Below are 21,008 nucleotides of genomic sequence, written 5' to 3' on the forward strand. Positions count from 1 at the left end.
GACCTAGATCTTGGCAGGCCTGCAGTCTTAGCTCTTGATGCTTTGCAGTTTTGTCGGTTTCTTGTCTGGGAAGATGTCTATCTTGTTTTTGAATTCGCTTTTGTATTTTCAGTTGTGTATTTTAAAATTTTCTATATTGTTGCTATGTGTTTGACACTAAGGAGGAACGTCAAAGTGTGATGTTACAGTCATCTTGACCAGAAGTCTCACTTTTTTTTTTACAATAAGAAAAAACAACAATAAAGATAAAATTGAGTTATAACTTTTTTTAATGCTTATTTATTGATTATGAGAGAGAGAGGGAGGGAGAGCACACACATGTGGGGACAGAGAGAGGAACAGACTCTCAAGCAGACTCTGCAATGTCACTGTAGAGCCCAATGCAGGGCTCAATCTCATGAACTGAACCATATGATCATGACCTGAGCTGAAATCAAGAGCCAGATGTTTAACCAACTGAGCCACCCAGGTGCCCTGAGTCCTAACTTTTGAAGGGCCATGTAAATAGAAAGTTATCTTTAATCTGTGAGGGGTGGAATGAAGGGAAATTAAGCACATTGGAGGTGCCTTTATAATTTTGCAGGCTTTTAAATTTGGAAAGAATAATTTCTTTGGCTTTTTCCATCTCAGGTTGTGTGTGTGTGTGTGTGTGTGTGTGTGTGTGTGCGCGCTTTCACATTTCAATGCATCTGTCTCATGTTTTTCTTCAGTGGCAGATTTCAAAAGCACATAAGTAAAGTGGTTTGTCTTTCTTCCAGAGAGAAATAGGAAGTATGGATTTCTTTCTTCTCTAAGGTACTTATGTTTGATTTGTCAAATCTTGGAGTTATATGAGTCACTGGCATTATACCATAATGAAATTAAATGCTTTAAAAGGCCAATGTAGTGCTATGCTGAAGGCTCACAAAACATAGCTCATGCATAATTGTAGTAGCTATAGAATTTTAAGCCATGATATAAAAGTAACATAACTGAACAGCACCAACTGTGTCTAGGGAATATTGCAAAGTTGATGGCAATACTGAATCCTTCCACAGGTGCAAAATATGTTCTTTTCTCTTATCACTCACTGGGTTTGGTTATTATACAGCAATGATTCTAGCTTGTCTATTTTATTATTATTTTTTTAAATGTTTATTTATTTTTTGAGAGAGACAGAGCAGAATGTGAGTGGGTTAGGGGCAGTGAGAGGGAGACACAGAAGCAGAAGCAGGTCCAGGCTCTGAGCTGTCAGCACAGAGCCCAACGCAGGGCTCAAACTCACAAGCTGTGAGATCATGACCTGAGCCGAAGTAGGAGGCTCAACCGACTGAGCCACCCAGGCACCCCTAGCTTGTCTATTTTAAATTTTGGACATGAATTAACTTTGCTGGGTTTCTTTATTTACCTAAATTAGACTTTAAAAATGAATGTAAAAACAAGTTCTCTATATGGATAACCTTTAATATAGATAGCAGTTAAGTGAATCTCCAAGATAGTAACTATTATGACAAAAAATAACCAGCCTTAATGTTTACCACATGTTAAGTATTACTCTGAAATGAATAGACAACATTCACATTAAGCTCCAGCTTGGAACTTCCATTAAAAGAATCTTTCTGGCTAGATTTAGGACTGAGAGAGATTAACCTCAATGTTAGCTGCTATGATCTCCACATTCGGCTCAAAGTTTCACTGGAGTTGTGAGAGTTAGCTCTGCATATGAATAGCTGAGATGGGAGACTCAGATCGGCAGATGGCAGTAAAGGTACATGGCAGAGATGGAGGCACTGAAAGGCATCTGCTCCCCACAGATAGGATCTAATTGACAGTGTGATTGTTTTAGGTCCCTGTTTGCAACAGGAAAACAGGGGAAAATATATTTAAAAGATTATACATCAGGCAGTATGGATGAAACTGTCCAGAGACATACAGTTTTCCTTACCGGTCATGTATCTAATGTGACTGTCATGGCTGTGTGGGCAAATGTAAGAAGATGCTGTTTACGACCACGAAGGTTTCATACAGCCCAATCAACACAGCCATACTGTTTGAGGTTGTTAATGTGACTCAGCACAATCTATATGTTAAATGAATGTAAAAAAAGGATCAGACACAAAAATCACTGTTAGGCCCTTTGCCAAATAAAAGCAATGTAAACACACCAAAGGCACCTTGAAGCATGCCTTTTTATTTAGAGCACCAAAGAGCTGGCCAGGATGGCCACACAAACAGTTTGTACAAGGAATGCTGCCTGACCTCTGTCTGATAGGTGATTGTTACAAGGACTTCCTGCCTCTAGATGATTGTCATGAGATGGTCATTGGCTTTAGGTTATTTTATTTAGCCTTTTCTCTGACTGACAGATAGCCCAAATATCCTGAATAATAAATTACTGAGAAAACCGAGCCATTATCCTGTGAAGCACTGATACTAAAGAAAGAATCTGCAATGATTCCTGAAGACTGCTGGAGCAGGAACTTCATTTACACCCTTGATTAGCCAGAGCAGTCGTCAAGGGAACAACCAAGCAGCTGTCATGAGATATCACAGATATTCCAAAAACTGTGATTTTACTTCTGACTACACTATCCAATTCATGTGCACTGGGATCTACAGCATATACAGACCAGAGATTTCATGGTCTCCTGGTAGCACCTACAAAAGTATAGACGGCCAGAATACCCTTGTTTTCTTTGCCCAGTAAAAACATTCACATAATGACTATTACAATTACACAAATTGAAATTTGTATTCAGAAATATTGTGTTTTTTGACCTGACATCTGGCTTTAATCTATCTGAATATCATGGTAAGAAGCTTCAATGGTGTGCTGGAGAAGGCTAGTACTGACTCACGAGAGCTGGTTTTGTGCGTTCTTTCTCAATTCACACATCTGTGAATTCATGTTGGTAATTTGAAATTGACCATAGTGGGAGTATTTATGCCTGGCAAATTGGCAAAGCTACAAATCATTCAACCCTTTATCCTCCCCTTTTTCCTCTAAGATCTTGAATCCATGGAGATTCTTGAATATTTCCTAGTAGGATTTAGGTATTCACTTAGAACAAGGGCATTAAGTTGCAAAGCTTAGCTTCATTGTTGGCATTTAATTTGGAACTTCAATAGGAAATCTGTTTTATTCATACTCTGTTCATAGCTCTAGGTTGGATCAGTTTACTCTGCTGATAAATGGGGGTTTTAAGAATATTACCCCTAAAACCTACACATACACAGTTTATAAATGCCAATTAGTACTTAGTTTTACCCTTCAAGTCTTGTTGCTCAATTCATTTGTTTTTAGCAATCTTGGGGTATATTTGTATCCAGTCCACTAAGTAAACAGTCAAAACTCAGGAGTTGAAAATACTCATTTCTGATCCTTTCCTCTTCAACCCCTAAACTCTCATATACACATATTTTGAGTTACCAAAGTTTCCCAAGTTGAAATAGCATTTGAAAAAAATCAATTTAATAATAGATTATTTCACCCAATTTGAACAAAAAGCCATTCTGATGATATGGGTATGTAGAGAGATTCACTTCTGTTAGCTTAGGAGTGAAACCAAAGACCAGTTTCCCTTAGGAAAAAACCATGTGCATCCCTGTCATTTTTTAGAAGTATTACAGCGAGTGATGGCTGATTCTTACAAAATTGCCTTACCTAAATAATAAACGTGCGGTTTACCTGTCTTCTAAATACTGGGTTTTGCATGATTAGTATTATTTGTAGCATATGATTGATTTTCCTGCCTGTGTATTTTGAGATTTATTTTAAAAAATAATATTTCGATGCTAAAATATTTATACTGTACCACATTTAATCCAATTTATTAATCTAGCTTTTATTAAAAATATGAAGAGAGAGATTAATAGAGATGCAAAGGATTTAAATTTCACAAGCACTCTCGAAGTCAAACTTGTAAATATTCTCATCACTCTAAATGTAAAAAGGCTGTAGTGTGATCCAGCGAGCCATGCCTCAGGATCAGTACGTCTTTGGTTTCATATTTCTTTGTCAGCTGGCACGCCATCTAAGTGTCCCTTGTCTCCGCTTATTCAATTTTCTCTGGGAAAGTCCATCTATTTCTCATTCTTATATATAACTTTTTCTTTATGGTTTCTAAGGTTTTAATGCATGCCACTCCCCCCCCCCCCCCCCCCCCGCCCAATTGTCCTTCCTATACACCTTTGCCAAACGTGGCTTCCCCATCTTTGAAACTTCTGATATGGAGAGAAGAAAAGTAAAGTTCTTACCCCAAGCAAACTTTCAATTTGGAGATAGCCAGACAAGTAAAATTTTAGAAATTCAATCAATATAAAAATAGATGCAATCAATGAATATATGTAATCTAGGCTTAATGCTTGAAGAAGCATTACTAGCTCCTCCTTAATTTAGGGTCTATTTCTTATTGATAGCTCCCATGAAAGCACTCCGAATTTAAAAACTGAGAAAAATGTAATTAAATAAATGATTAGGATGATGAAAAAATGCTTTGTCTTTCACCCTTACAATAGAGACAACATACTTCTGGAGTTGTTTATGATAAGAAAAACAATTACATTAACCTTTTAGAAGTTTTCCAGAAGATGACAAATGAAATACACCAAGTAGACCAAAATCCATGTCATGTCATGTGCAAAGCAAAATTGCTGACAGAGATGGTTTCAAAATTTTATATTACTTGATACAAATAGAAAACTCAATTACTGTGAGGCCTATAAGCCCACAATGATGAAGAAATTTAATAAGCTCTAAATACATAATCTCAATTAATTTTATTTATGTAATCTTGATCCAAATGGTTTAAGGTAGTTACCTTTAAACTCTAATACTTCATTTTATCTTAAAACATGTACATTTGTTCAGGGGCGCCTGGGTGGTTTAGTCATTAAGTGTCTGACTTCGGCTTAGGTCATGATCTGACCTGAAGTTCCTTCTCAATTCCACATCCCATGAGTTCGTGGGTTCTAGCCCCATATCAGGCTCTGTGCTGACAGCTCAGAGCCTGGAGCCTGCTTCGGATTCTGTGTCTTCCTGTCTCTCTGCCCCTTCTTGGCTGCACTCTGTCTTCTCTCTCTCTCAAAATAAATAAACATTAAAAAAAATTAAAAAACCCATGTACATTTGTTCATACTAAAATTTGTTCATTATAGGACTGAGTCTACACTAGTTTTTCATATGAGGGAAAATAGTAGGAAATAGAAGAAAAAGGGAAAATCTGTATAGGGAAATAAAGCATAAAATAAATTAGTGTTCAGGAAAATTATCTTATACAACTTAAAATCGATCTATTCATTCAATAAACAAATGAATCCCTATTATGTAAGAAACTAGTAGGTGGTGGGGAGGTGGAGGTAGATAAAGCAGTTGTCTTCTGAAGGTCTTCATAGAGGGTAGACAGGAAAGACACTACCATTCTTTGAGAGGTCAACTTTCACCAAAACCAGAGGAATCAGGGCCGGCACACCAGTATTGGCAGTGTAGGTTAGTGTTAATGAGAGCTGACAGATTTGTGCTTCGTCTTCAAGTCTCACTCAAACTCAGTGAGCAAGTGATGCTGGGAAGATTTTACTCAGAGATACAAACTGGGAGCTTGTGATTGCCAGGCTCATGAGGCAAAAATGAAAATAGGGAGTTCAAAGAGTGCCTATCTTTACTGATTATAGAAAACAAACAAAAAGGAGAATATTTTTTTCCTCATCTTTAGCTTTTTTTGCTCTTCTTTAAAGAGCCCCAGTCCAGTATCTCATGCTTTCATGCTGCTCTGTCTTATCTTCTATCTACTGTAAGCAATGCTTGACCAATGAGAGGACACACTGGAATACATCATTTGAAAGTGACAGAGATACCTTCACTGGATATACATTGTTATTACAGCAATGGCCTCTTATAATGGGATAGTTTGCTTTATTTAATAAACATTTGTATATCATTTATTATGAACCAAGCATTTTATTTTCCTCAAGTATTTTACCTTTAAATTCTTTTTTAAAAAGTAAGCTCTATGCCCAATGTGGGGCTTGAACTCACCATCCCCAGATTAAGAGTCCCATACTGTAGTGACTGAGCCAGCCAGGTGCCCCTCCCCAAGGACTTTAAAATATTCAACATCATCCTCCCCACGAATGAAGCAGAAACATGTTGGTTTTTGTTTCCATTTAAAGATCAGGAAGTTGAGTACCTGAGGGGCTAACTATCTGCGGTCCCCTAGTACCTAACTGACATAGCTGGGTTTTGATGTGAAGATGGAAGCAGAGATTGAAGTGAATTCCAGAAACACCAAAATGCTGCCAATGACTCAAAGATAGAAGAGGTGAGGAACAAATCTTCCCTCAAGCCTCTGAAGGCAGGGTGGTTTTACTGACACAGTGACTTCATAGTTCTGGACTCCAGAACTATGAGAAAGTAAATTTCTATTGTTTTAAGCCATCAATTTTATGGCAATTAGGTTACAGCAGCCACAATAAGAAAATACAGAGCAGAAGTTTTTCTTTTTTTAATGAAACAATGTTAAAAATTAGAGGCAAGGATTAGAATATTAGCAGTGTTCAATAATTAAAATGGAATTCAGACATAAATGAGATTAGAATGTGTATATATTGAATTATAAGTGGACACCTTATTAAGGTATACAGATAATCTAAAAGATTTGGGTTTAACAAATATCTCAGTTGTGGAGTGGTTATGAAAAAGATCAGAAAGCAACAGTGTATCTCTTTTTTAACATTTTCACAGTGTAGTTAAATTTGACAGGAAACACTGATGCAATAAACACAAATCTATTACAGATACCTAAATCTAGTACCTGCATTTATTGCAATTCAAATAGAGTAATAAAAACATTCTAACAGACCTCTTTAAAGTGCAAAGGGGACTGTGATCACTAATTCACTAAACACTAAGGGTGAACACAGTCATAGTAGTAACTGGAAAAGAAATGGCAAAAATATATTCAGCAATTTACAGTCCTTTACTATTTGATACTTTGAAATCTAAAACACATTTCCCTTTGGTTTGTTTTTAATTACCTTTAGGGGGTGGGATTATATTTGCTATCTATAGTAAAAGGAAATGTTTATATTCAAAGCTTTTTATCAATTGCAGATGTTTTGTTGACAACCAATGTAGCAAACATTTCCACAGTGGTTTACTTTAACCTTCAACCAACTGAGAATCTAGTGTCTTAATCTTGGGGAGAATAATACAAATTTTGAAATCATAAGTTCTTTAGGCCAAAGAAAGTTCTCAGTGGTGGTGCTGTAGATGGGTGGAGAAAGCGTGTCCTTCTATTCAAAGACTTTCCAGGGAATCAAAGTTTTATGTCACCACAGAAGCAATTCTATATTACATTGTGAATTGTAAAGGGGAGAACAAAGAAGTATCCACAAATGAGGAAACTTATCAACCTTATTAAAGAATCTTTGAATATTTTCTCTACTCAAAAGCATTTTCTGAATTGAGAAGGGGTTCTCATTTTGCTAATACCTCAGCCAGAGCCTAGAATTTCCTGAAGTGATAGTTTTCAAAGAAAAAAAAAAGCACTAGATGTAATAGGAATATTAAAATACACACATGATTGTTTCATTCTGAGTGATTATATAAGTATAGGGTTGTAAGGATCAAGCTACTTTCCTTTCTAGTACTTAGAAGAGAAAAAATGACCCTCCTCCCCTTTTCTCTTTATGGTCTTTTTGTAGAGCATCATAATACAACACAGTTCCATGCACTTTTTATCAGCAGAACAAAATAATCGGACAAGCTTTATAAAGAAGAATTTCTCACATTAACAGTTATATACCTATAAATGCAAACTGGAACAGGGTCAACTGTACTCAGAACCCAGGAGTCTTAGTGGTAGGAAAGACTTGAGATGCACAGTCAATTCTCCTACTTAAAGGAAGACACTTTGTAAAGGCTTTGTAAAGGATGAATTTCAACCTGTTTGAATATTCAAATGAAAGAAGGCTCATTATGTCACGAAGCCATTTCTTCATTGTTTAACAGTTTTGCCACTGTTTGTATAAAAGCCATTCTGTGTGTGTGTGTGTGTGTGTGTGTGTGTGTGTGTGTGTGTATGTGTGTGTGTGTGTGTGAGACCCCGTGATGTGTGTGTGTTAGGTACCCTTTATTGAAGATTTTCTTTTTTTTTTTTTTAAATTTTTTTTTTAACGTTTATTTATTTTTGAGACAGAGAGAGACAGAGCATGAACGGGGGAGGGGCAGAGAGAGAGGGAGACACAGAATCGGAAACAGGCTCCAGGCTCTGAGCCATCAGCCCAGAGCCCGACGCGGGGCTCGAACTCACGGACCGCGAGATCGTGACCTGAGCTGAAGTCGGACGCTTAACCGACTGCGCCACCCAGGCACCCCGAAGATTTTCTTAAACCAGATACTGGGTTCAACACCATACATGGATTATATCAAGGCAGTGTTTCTCAATCTGGGTTTCCTTTTTGCCCCATTTACCTCCAGGGAACATTTGGCAATGTCTGGAGAAATCTTTGTCACAACAGCAAGAGGAGGATGCCACTGACATTTAGTAGGAAGAGGTCACCAATGCTGCTAAACATCTTATAATGCACAGGGCAGCCCCTAACAACAAAGCATATATATCCCTAAATTATCAACAATGTTCATCTTGAGAAACTCTGATTTGAAGTAAAAGCAGAATGAATGTTCACTAGCTAAGTAAATGGTAGGTCTTGTTATAAAAACGAGGGGCAAAGGAACATGTTTTTTTCCCCCTGTAATACAGCACTATTTTCTACAATGAAGGATTATAAAAAGATTATTTTAGAGTTTTTTTAGATGCTTATTTATATTTGAGAAAGAGGGAGAGAGACTGTGCAGGGGAGAGATGGAGACAATCTGAAGCAGGCTCCAGGCTTTGAGCTGTCTGTAAGCACAGAGCTCTATGCTGGGCTGAAACTCATGAACCTCATGAGCTATGAGATCTTGACCTGAGCCAAAGTTGGCCACTTAACCAACTGAGCCACCAATGCACCCCTAAAAATATTACTTTAAAACATTTTTTTATTTTCATGCAACATATTCACATGACTCAAGATTCAAAAGGTATGCAAAGATATGTATATAGTCTAAAATCTTTCTCCTACCCCACACCTGGACTACCCAAGTCCTGTCCATCGAGGAACCAGTGTTACCAATTTCTTGTTTATTTATCCAGAAGTCCTCTATGCATCTGTAAATGCACACATACACAGACAAATGTGGACACAAATACTATATACATTCTTCCCATGGTGTTTTTATTATTTAATCCATTTTAGAGATTATGTTCTAGCATGACACAAAGAGTTTCCATGTTTCTTTTTAAGGTGGTAGAGTACTTCATTGTATGGATTTCACTGTACTTTATGTAACCTCTCCTCTCTCTATGGATATATTTCCATTTTTTTCTATAAGTAGATTCAACAAGTAGAATTACCAAAGAAGAAAGTTTGTGTTTGTAATTTTTATTGGCTATTTTCCAAATTACCCTGCATTAAAGTTGTACCTGTTTCCATTTTGTAACTTTTCAAATTTTCTCTCACTGTTTATACCTTCTCATCAAAAACTTTCTAGGAATAAATCAAAAGGTTGGTACACCAGACAGTATTTTGTTCCTATCATGTTCTCAGGACTCAACTATTCAGAATCTGCCCACAAGAGTTTTTTTTTTTTTTAAACCTGCTTTTAATTGTGGTAAAACATATATAACATAAAGTTTACCCTTTTAACCATTTTTAAGTGTAAAATTAAGTGGCATTAAGTATATTTACAATATTGTGTGATGGTCACCACTATTTCCAAAATTTTTCATCACACCAAATGGATGAAACTCTAATTATTAAGCAATAATTCCCCATTCAGCCTCCCCTCAATAGCCTTGAATATAATTTGTGTCCATGAATTTGTCTATTCCAGACATTTCATGTAGGTGGAATCATATAGTATTTGTTCTTTTGTGTCTGGCTTATTTCACCTTAGCATGAAGTTTTCAAGGTCCATCCATGTTGTAACATGTATTAGAATTTCATTCCTTTTTTAAGGCGTTTTATCTATCTCTTGATAGACATATATTTGTTCACAGCTTTTGGCTACTGTGAACAATGCTGCTATGCATACTGGAATACAAGAATCTGTTCGAGTCCCTGTTTTTAGTTCTTTTGAGTATGTACCTAGGAGCATAATTGCTGGGTCATATAGTAATGTTACATTTAACTTTTTAAGGAACCATCAAATTGTTCTCCATAGTGACTAAACTATTTTAGATTCCCACCAGCATTGTACTAGGGTTCCAATTTTTTCACACTCTTGCAAATAACATTTGTTATTTTTCATTTTGAAAATAAAATTATAGCCATTGTAGTAGGTATACAGTGGTATATCATGGTTTTGATTTGCATTCCCCTAATAACTAATGATTTTGAGCATGTCTTCATAGGCCTATTGACCTTTTATATGTCTTCTTTGGAGAAATGTCTGTTCAGGTTCTTTGCCTATTTTAAAATTGGGCTGTTTGTCTTTATATTGTTTGTCTTTTATTGTTCATTGTTCCTCCTCGTACCCTGAATCAAAACCTTACTCAAATTAATTTTCACCCATTCATCATAAGTCTGCTTCCTTGAGAGAAGACAGAATCCTTTTACTCTAATAGGCACATAACCATTAAATTTGGTTTCCTGCCCAATTCTGGCAAGGCATAATTTACCTTTTCAAGAGGATTTAGATAATGGTGAAAAGTATCAAGGATTTTATTTCCTAAAATATTTTAGGTAAATTTTTCAAGGGATAATCTTACCTCTGAATTTGAGAAAGAATATTTGTAAATACATTCATAAGCAAGCAATGATAACTCTAATAAAAAGGTTAATTATCTAAAATGGATCAGAAATTCTTTTACAGATATTTTTAAACAAATTATACAAACCTAGGCAAAAAGTCTACACAAACTGTCAAAATTTGTTGTCTATTCAAATTCACTTTGGAAACATATTGTAGGTTAATTTAATTACATTCAGATTGGGTGTGACTAAAAGGTAATGAAACAAATCTAATCACTGGAAAAATTAGAAATTTTAAGTTTTCTAGAACCCTCCAAATTATACTGATAGTGTTTTATGTATGTAAATTAAATAGCTAAAAAGTAATTTAGACACAAATGAGATCAGAATATGTATAGGGGTGCCCAGGTGGCTCAGTTGGTTAAGCAGCTGATTGTTGATCACAGCTCAGGTCTTGATCTCAGGGTCGTGAGTTCAAGCCCTGCACTGGGCTTCACGCTGGGTGTGAAGCCTACTTAAAAACAATAAATAAAACAAACTTAAGAAAAAGAATATGTATACATTAAATTGTGGGTGGACTTATACTTTTAATATCTACAGATAATCCAAATGACTTGGCTTTAACAAATATTTAGCTGTTGAGTAGCTGAGAAAAAAATCATAAAGCAATAGTATCTTTCCTCTTGAACATTTTCACAGTGCAATTTAATATGTTAGGAACCTTGATTTAATCAATATAAATTCAACAACGTAAATGGAAATAAAAAGGTTCTAGATTCCTAATATATTGTCATTGGTCAGGCCTGTATTTTGTAATGGTTTACAACAGGAGTGTATTCAAATTAAATGGTAGACAAAATCCTGGGTCCATTAGGTGTTAAATCAACAATAACAACAAAAATTTGAAGAGAATGATTGAAGACAATACAAAGTAATGACATCACCAACACTACTACTGCTACTACTGCTACTATTAATTGATAATAATTGATTGAATAAAATTTACTAAATGCCAAGTAACAAGTGCTTCTATATACTACATATATTAACTCACCATAACCTCCACAAGTAGGCAATCTTATAGTGTCCATTTTACAGATAAGAGAATGGAAGCATGGGATTGTAAGTGATTTGTCCAACCTTACAAGGAGAAGATCCAGGATATGGACCCAAATAGACTGGCTCTGAATCTAAATACCTAACTCTTTTATCAGTGGTCCCCAAACTTATTTCCACATTGACAACTCCTGGATGTCCTACAAAAATTACAATGATCAGGCCATAACCCCAATCAACTAATTCCCAATCTCTAGGGATGAAACACAGGCACATGTATTTTTTGAAGCTACACAGGTGATTCCAGTGTGCAGACAAAGTTGGGAATCCTAGGTAGCCTTAAACCATGGAAATCAAAGAAACCAGAATTATCAATCAGGAAACCTACAACTGAAGCATTAAGAAGAAGGGATAATCTTAAACATAAAATGAACCACAACAAATAACACATGACATTCTTATACCACTAAAGAAAAAAAAAAGAGTTTAAGCTGAAGCACGATGAAATTGGGTATCTTGAGTATTAATATTCTACTTACCAAAACAACATGAGGTAATAAGCATTTTAAAGAAAAGGGTGTCTGCTCTTTATTTGGAATGAAAGTGGTATTATGTTGAGAAACAGGCAATAGATAGACAATTCTAAAATTTGAATGGAACCAGAAAAGACCCTGAACAGCCAAAGTAATGTTGAAAAGCAAAGCAAAGAGGGAGGCATCACAATTCTGAATTCTAAGCTGTATTACAAAGCTGTAATCATTAGGACAGTATGGCACTGGCACAAAAACAGACACATAGATCAATGGAATAGAATAGAGGACTCAGAAGTAGACCTACAATTATATGGTCAATTCAACTTTGACAAAGCAGGAAAGAATATCCAATGGGGAAAAAAAATAGTCTCTTCAACAAATGGTGCTGGGAAAACTGGCAGTGACATGCAGAAGAATGAAGCTGGCCCACTTTCTGACACCGTACACAAAAATAAATTCAAAATGGATGAAAGACCTAAATGTGAGACAGGAAACCATCAAAATCCTAGAGGAGAATATAGGCAACAACCTCTTTGAACTCCGCTGTAGCAATTTCTTACTAGACATGTCTCTGGAGGTTGGGAAACAAAGCAAAAATGAACTACCGGGACTTCATCAAGATGAAAAACTTCTACACAGTGAAGGAAACAATCAGCAGAACTAAAAGGCAACCAATGGAATGGGAGAAGAAATTTGCAAATGACATATCTGATAAAGGGTTAGTATCCAAAATCTATAAGGAACTTAGCAAACTGAACATCCAAAAAATGAACAATCCAGTTAAGAAATGGGCAGGAGACATTAATAGACATTTCTCCCAAGAAGACATACAAATGGCTAACAGACACACAAAAAGATGCTCAACATCACTCATCATCAGGGAAATACAAATCAAAGCCATAATGAGATACCACCTCACACCTGTCAGAATAGCTAAAATAAACAACTCAGGAAACAACAGATGTTGCCAAAGATGCAGATAAAAGGGGAACTCTCTTACACGGTTGGTGGGAATGCAAACTGGTGCAGCCACTCTGGAAAACAGCGTGGAGGTTCCTCAGAAATTTAAAAATAGAGCTACCCTATGACATAGCAATTGTAGTACTAGGTATTTATCCAAAGGATACAAAAGTGCTGATTCAAAGGGACACACACACCCCAATGTTTATAGCAGCACTATCAAGAATAGCTAAATTATGGAAAGAGCCCAAATGTCCATCGACTGATGAATGGATAAAGAAGATACAGCCACACACACACACACACACACACACACACACACACACACACTGGAATATTAGCCATCACAAAGAATGAAATCTTGGGGTGCCTGGGTGGCTTAGTTGGTTAGGCATCTGGCTCTTGATTTTGGCTCAGGTCACGATCTCACTGTTCATGAGTTTGAGCCCCACGTCCAGCTCCATGCTGACAATGTGGAACCTGATTGGTATTCTCTCTCTCCCCCTCTCTATATACCCCTCTCCAACTCATGCACACACACACTCTCTCTCTCTGTCTCAAAATAAATAAACTTAAAAAGAATGAAATCTTGTCATGTGCAATCATGTGGATGACACTACAGTGATTATGCCAAGTGAAATAAATCAGTCAGAGAAAGACAAGTATATGATTTCACTCATATATGGAATTTAAGAAACAAAACAGATGAATATAAGTAAAGGGAAGGAAAAATAAAATAAGTAAAAACAGAGATGGAGGTGAACCGTAAAAGACTCTTAACTATGGAGAACAAATTGATGGTTGCTGGAGGGGAGGTGGTTGGGAGATGGGCTAAATGGGTGAGGGGCATTAAGGAGGGCAATTGTGATGAGCACTGGGTATTACATGTAAGTAATGGATCACTAAATTCTACTCCTGAAACCAGTACTTTACTACATGTTACCTAACTTGAATTTAAATAAAATCTTAGAAGAAACAAATAGACAATTCAAAGATTCTTACCATTCTCTGTATTTCAATGTGTAATAATAGTTCAAAGTTTATGATATTCTCTAAAGGCAAGTAGGCAAAATCCTTATTCTAATACTTGAGATATACAAAAATAATGTTTTACTGTTCCCCAAAATGGGTTGTATATATGAAACTAGAATGCATGTTGCATGGATTCCTAGTACAAACCAAACAGGAAGTCAGAAAAGGGAACATCAACTACAAACTCAAACATATGTAAGAGAATCATGTTTTTCCTTGCTCTTTATTTGGAACCTAATTATGAATGCTCACTGTCATGTGTCACATACATTGCAGAACTATTCAAAGTTGAGAATAATGAAAGAACTAGAAATGATGTAAGAATGTGTGAAATTGAGCAGGTCACTTAATTTATTTATCCTCAGTTTATTTATCTCAAGGATTGTCAGACTTTTACTGTAGAGTGCCAGGTAGCAGTATTTTTAAACTTTGCAGGCTACCTACAGTCTCTTACATACCTTCTTCTTCTTCCTCCTCCTCCTCTTCCTCCTCTTTGCCATCCTTTAAAAATGTGAAAACCATTCTTAGCCATGGGCTGTATGAAAATAGACTGTGGCCAGATTGGCTCCTTGTTTGTAGTCTGCCAACCCCTGATTAGATACTGCATTTCAAAAATAGCACAATCTAATGCTTTGGTTCTAAGCCAGGGGTGATTTTGTTCTTTTTCAGGGAATGTTTGTCAATGTCTGGAGACATTTTTGGTTGTCACCTGGGGTGGGGGACAGACATACTGTGTTACGCACATCTAGTATGTTGAGGCTGGAGATGTTGCTAAACATCTTACAACACACAGAACAAGCTCTCACAGCACTTATCTGGGCCAAAGTGTCAAGTTTAAGAAGCTCTTGACTTACGGCCATTTTCTTTCAATTATAGGGACAGTAAAGAGATTAAGTATATTTAATCATCCTTTATCCAGGATTGTGGTTAATTTATATTTATTCAGTCAGTGAGACAGATCTGCATAACAGTGTTAGACTTAACAAGCTCTGAGATCCTGCAAGCTATACTACCATGGAGAAAATAAAAAAAGATGAATTTGATAACCTCAAATTGTGAGAGTCAAGTGCAGTTACAGCCTTAAACATGTGTGATTCACAGAGAGGAGAAGGGAACTAACTAGGCAGTACTAGATTTGGAACTGTGACATATCAAATATGTTCAGACCACTGACTGAGAAAACCAGAGCCGGGAATTGCTAGTACTCTGAAGATGGTAATTTTGAGCCTAGAATCTGTTTATTTTTACCTGTCCATAAAATTGTGATATATCTTCTATGAATTTGGGGTAAAGAATCATGTGAGAAAAAAAAAAAAGAATCACGTGAGACATACTGGATCACCAAAAATGTGCAAGGGAAATTTTACACATTACTAATTCCAGTAAGAGGATAATGCTCAAATTGACACTTCTAATTTTTTTTCTTACTGTGTAGTAATTGCATTTTCATGGTATTGCATTTTTTCTTTAAAAAACTTTTCACTGTATTGCTTTTTAAAATGTTAAATATTCATATCTTTAAATTCTAATACATTTAACATTATATAAAAAAGTGATTATTAGGAAACCTGATTATAAATTCTAAGAAATTCACTCTAGCATATCCTATTAAAATTGGATTCTAGGCTCACCTCTGAAGTTTTGATTTGGAAAGCTCTACCTCTGATGTTATTGAAGGCATTAGTTTGTATTAGCAATAAAAAAAAAAACAGTGTTGCATGTCTGAGAAGATTTTGAATGAGAATTCTGATTTCTACTTGTTATTTCTGTAACAACAAAATAAGTAATCTTTTAAGGGATTTTACATAGCTAATTCTGTCGTATAGCACAGTAATGAAAACTGACAACTTAGAACTATACAGAGTGGTATGTTTGTTGCTTTTCTTTTATTCTAGACATGCAAAGATAATACATTGGTTAAGTGTGATCGATCTGGGGTGGAGAATGAGGAGTAGTGAGAGATAATGTTGACATAAGAGCAGTAGATACATCTCAGATCATGGAGAGCTTTAAAAATCATATGAAAGAGTTTGGGTTTAGGCGATTGAAAGCTTAATTTGGGAAAGTAAAATAATCAGATTTGTATTGTAGTGACATTATTCCAGATGTTTAGTGACATTATTTTGGAAGTCTTGTGGAAGAAGGATTGGAGGGGCTTAGAGTTGAGAGAGGGAAACCATTGAGAAGAACACAGAAATCATTCAGGGGAGCAAGGAGGGTGTTCACTAAGGATGGTACAGTGGGAATAAAGAGGAAAGGGGCAGATATTCAAGGAATAAGGAAACATGAGCCTGGATTGGCTGTAAAGGAGGTAGTAAAGAAGGAGACTAAGTAAAAACTCTAAGATTACTGATTTAGGATGCTGAGGAAACACTTTATCTATATCATCTCTTTTAGTCTATGATGTAAAAATTATTATCTACATTCTGCAGATGAAGACACTTGGGTTAAGCAACTTGCCCAAGACCATACAAAGAAAAGCTGCAAAGCCAGGATTTGAACCTAGGATCATCTAATGTCAGAGCACATGATTTCAACTTTTCTCAATAACTAGGGTGCATAATACAGGAATAAGAGGATATTTGTGATGTTAGGTAAGACAAAGCATTATGTTTTGGAAACGTGGAGCCTGAGATGGTTATGGAATAGCTAGATCATATAGTAGGCAACTAAATGATTGGAATTTTTAAATTTGGTTTTATACTACCCTCCTATATTATATTCTAGCTTATTAGATTTTACAATAATGACAATGGCAAATATTTATATAGTATGTCCCAATGTAAAAAGACCAGTGATAATGCAAGCATTCTATAGAACATATTGGGAAACAGACTGTGGAAAAAGGTCCTATTAACTTTTTCATTAGTCATTTTTAACTATATTACACATTAACACTTCAGTACACTTCACAAAATAGCAATTTGAGCTTTTATTCAACCACATTTACTAGAAAAGTGGGAACTAAATTAAACACAGTCTAGAAAACAAATAGTGCAAAAAATTTCATGAATATTAATAGAAAACCAGACAAATGTAATGTACTTGAGTTTGTATCACAAAATGTACAATTCATTCTTTTGTGGAATTGCTATTTCCAAACAAGATGGATTGCTTTAGTCACTTTAAAAAATGTTAAAATGTAAAACATCCATGGAAGAAAGAAGATAGGCTCAGATTATGAGAAATAGATTTCTTAATGAAGGAATGAGGTTTTGAATAACATGCTCCCTTTGGCAGCATCTTAACAAGATCATATTTGGTGAACATGAATCATTAGTAAACTATGAAACAATGAACAAACACACACATCCAGATAAGACTGTAGGTTGCTGTGGATTTGCTAGAAATTCCCATCTGTCATTATTTCTGATTTTTTTACCTTGTCCTAAAATCATTAATAGGGTACATGTAGTCAATGTGAATTGTATGCCTGATACAAAACACATCAGGATTTAATTTATTGAGTGGTATTTCATTAGTTCAGATGAGTTGAAATGTGGCATTTCATTTTCTAAAACTGTGTGGGAACATTCATCATATAGATGCTTAAATTATAATTTAGACACTGAGTAAAGTTTCAGTGTATCTGAATAAAATTGAATAAACATCCTAAATGAACCAAAATTCATTTTAGATCAAACTGACTTTTTCTGATTAGTGATAGCTTAAAATTTCCTCATGTAAGATTAATCAGAGGCAATCCCCCCCCATTTTTATTAAACTATATGAGACTACTCCTTATTCATGTAGCTATTTTCATGAAGTAGAACATTTTTAGTGGTTTGATTTATTTACTTTATCTTACCGGATTTCAAAATACCTGATGGACAAATGAAGGGATCAAATCAGCTGGGCACTTTAATCTATACAATCAAAATTTTTAATAGATCATTCATTCATTTATCTGTACTTTACTTAAGTATTATTGTGATAATTACTAAAAAAGAAAGATGACCTCTTTTGGATAGTAATCTAACCTGAGTCAAGTGCTTGGGGAACAGTAAAGTTCTGCTGCTATCATTACTAGACTAATGCAGTTTTGAAAAACAGCAAATTGATCCCTGTTACCTGAATAGTAACCATAAAATCTACTAAGATATTTCTGGCAGAGTCACAGTTGGTTGTGACTTTGGTTGTGAAAAAAATTACAAAACATTCAAAAAGAGTAAAATCTCTTCAAATCAACAGGAAAAAGGCTTGTTGGATTTAATGAACTACCGGTTCTCCTAATCTGAAATATAGCATTGATTAAGCAATGTAGGATCCTCTTGCACATGGAGAAATCTACACCATGTCTTATATCTGGGGAAGTGTATGTCAACTTTACTTGTCTTCCTTTGGTTTGCTTTAAGTTTTAAATGCCCGTTAGGGGTGCCTGGGTGGCTTAGTCAATTGAGTGTCCAACTCTTGATTTCAGGTCAGGTCAGGATCTCACAGTTTGTGAGATTGAGCCCCTCACTGGGCAGACAGCATGGATCCTGCTTAAGATTCTCTCTCTCTTTCCCTCTCTCTCTGCTCCTCCCCCACTCTCTCTTTCTCTCTCAAAATAAACTTAAAAAAATAAATGCCCATTATTTATTATGTACAGGGTATGATTATTGCCATTTTCTAATATTACTGAAAATGAAAATTTCTTTCCTCTTTTCTTTATACACATACAGCTTGAGTTTTGGAATTGTAATCGAAAGTATTAAATTTGATCTACTAATTTACTGATATTTTGGTGGAACTCTAGGAATATAAGATATAACACTTACTGGAAAAATTTTTACAAAAACAATGAATTATGGGCATATAGTTAACACAATATAGTAATAGTGTACACTTAGAAGGGGTTAAGGTGGCAAATTTTATGTTATGCATTTTTTTACCCCAAAAAGCAATGAGTTATATTGTTTACAATCATATAATTCATTTGACAAATTTTTAAAGTTTAAGTTTATTTTTAATTAATTTTTAAATTTTTTAACGAAAAATTTTTATGTTTATTTATTTTTTGAGAGAGAGGGAGCACGAGCAGGGAAGGGCAGAGAGAGAGAGGGAAACAGAGGATCTGAATCAGGTTCTTCACTGTCAGTGCAGAGCCCGATGTGGGGCATGAACTCATGAACCTCGAGATCATGACCCAAACCAAAGTTAGACACTTAACCAACTGAGCCACCCAGGCATCCCAATTAATTTCCATTTTTATTTTTAGACAGGAAGTAGGGTTTATTAGTGGGCATGAAGAAGGAGGGGGCAGTGCCAGTTCTCATGAGTGCGGAGCCTGCCATTTATCAAGAGGCCACCATTAGGGATGTATTTGACTCCTCAGCCATCTGCAGTGAGCCACCTTTCAGCCACCATGTCTTCAAATTTGTCCACATTCAACCTAGTAAGTCCCCACTTCTTGGAAATGTGGATCTTCTAGTAGCCAGGGAACTTGAACTTGGCCCTTCATAGGGCCTCAATCACATGCTCCTTGTTCTGCAGCTTGGTATGGGTGGACATGCTGAATTGGCCAATGTGGATGCTGGCTGCTGTGCCCTGGGGCTTTCCAATTTTAGTATATGTGCTGCCAAAGTGAGCACACCCTGGGGCTTTCCAAAGGTACTCTGCATACCTGTTTGGAGACTGTCAGCCCCAGCACAGGACAACATCTTGTTGATATGGATGACATGGAAAGGTGGAGAGACAGTCGGTTGTGAAAACCTTCTTTACCACAGCTTTTCACCATGTATATACTTGTTGGCACAAATATGGGCAGCCTACAGGGCTTCAGAGGAGAGCTGCTCATATTTATCTGACACCACATGAGCACATAGTGGGAACTCATCCACTTTTGCCTTTTTCCACGCCAGGTCAAAGATGCAGATCTTGGCATCAAGGACACCTGTGTAAGAAGTGAGCCTTTGGATATGGCTTGTTCTTACAATACTGGTAACACCAAGTGGGGTGGCGGCCCATGGTGACACCAGGATCTTCAGTGACATGCCGAAAGAAAAGGGCTAAAGTTTATTTTTCAGTAATCTGTACACTCAATGTGGGGCTCAAACTCACAACCTTAAGATTAAGCGTCATACTCTCTTCTGACTGAGCCAGCCTGGTGCCCCCATTTTGCAGTTTTCAATTGGCTTTATATTTCATTTACTCATAATCTGGATTAGAATAAACTGGCAACTGCCTTAATTTACTTTTTTGGGACTAAACCCCAAAACTCATATATAATTTTATTTGAAAAAGTCGCTTGGACCCAACTGTACAACAAACACCTGAATCATAATGAAATCTCTCTTCTCTGCTATCTCCTTCATGCCCTCTTTTAAGGACAATATCAATAGCACCAGATTGGGGTTAGAATATCTGTAAGAGACACTGACTTTTACAATCCTTTAGTCATTATTTCAATATAAAGATACCTACACCACAGCTCTTCATCAAGTCACTGGGAAGTAAAAATATATTAGGTTGAACTACATGAAATTGTGAGTATAACATTTTTAGCACATAAAAATGCAATTTTATATGTCTCAATTTAATAGCTGTAACAACGTTTTTTATTGACTGTCTACTCTGTTCTCAGAACTAAAACAGGAAATTTGAATACATGATCTTAATATCTATATTTACAAAACGGGAATTATTACCCCCATTTCATAGATGAAGAAGTTGAAG

At 36.0% G+C, this 21,008-nt stretch overlaps 1 protein-coding gene and 1 pseudogene across 1 annotated transcript in view; both read right to left on the reverse strand.

Annotated features, from left to right (window-relative positions):
* EYS (eyes shut homolog) overlaps nt 1–21,008 on the reverse strand; it is a 1,626,372-nt gene that overhangs the window by 238,690 nt on the left and 1,366,674 nt on the right. The window lies entirely within an intron of this gene.
* On the reverse strand, nt 19,801–20,300 carry LOC125166288 (60S ribosomal protein L10-like; annotated as a pseudogene).

This window comes from Prionailurus viverrinus, chromosome B2 (genome assembly GCF_022837055.1).
Source record: "Prionailurus viverrinus isolate Anna chromosome B2, UM_Priviv_1.0, whole genome shotgun sequence".
Lineage (NCBI taxonomy): Eukaryota > Metazoa > Chordata > Mammalia > Carnivora > Felidae > Prionailurus > Prionailurus viverrinus.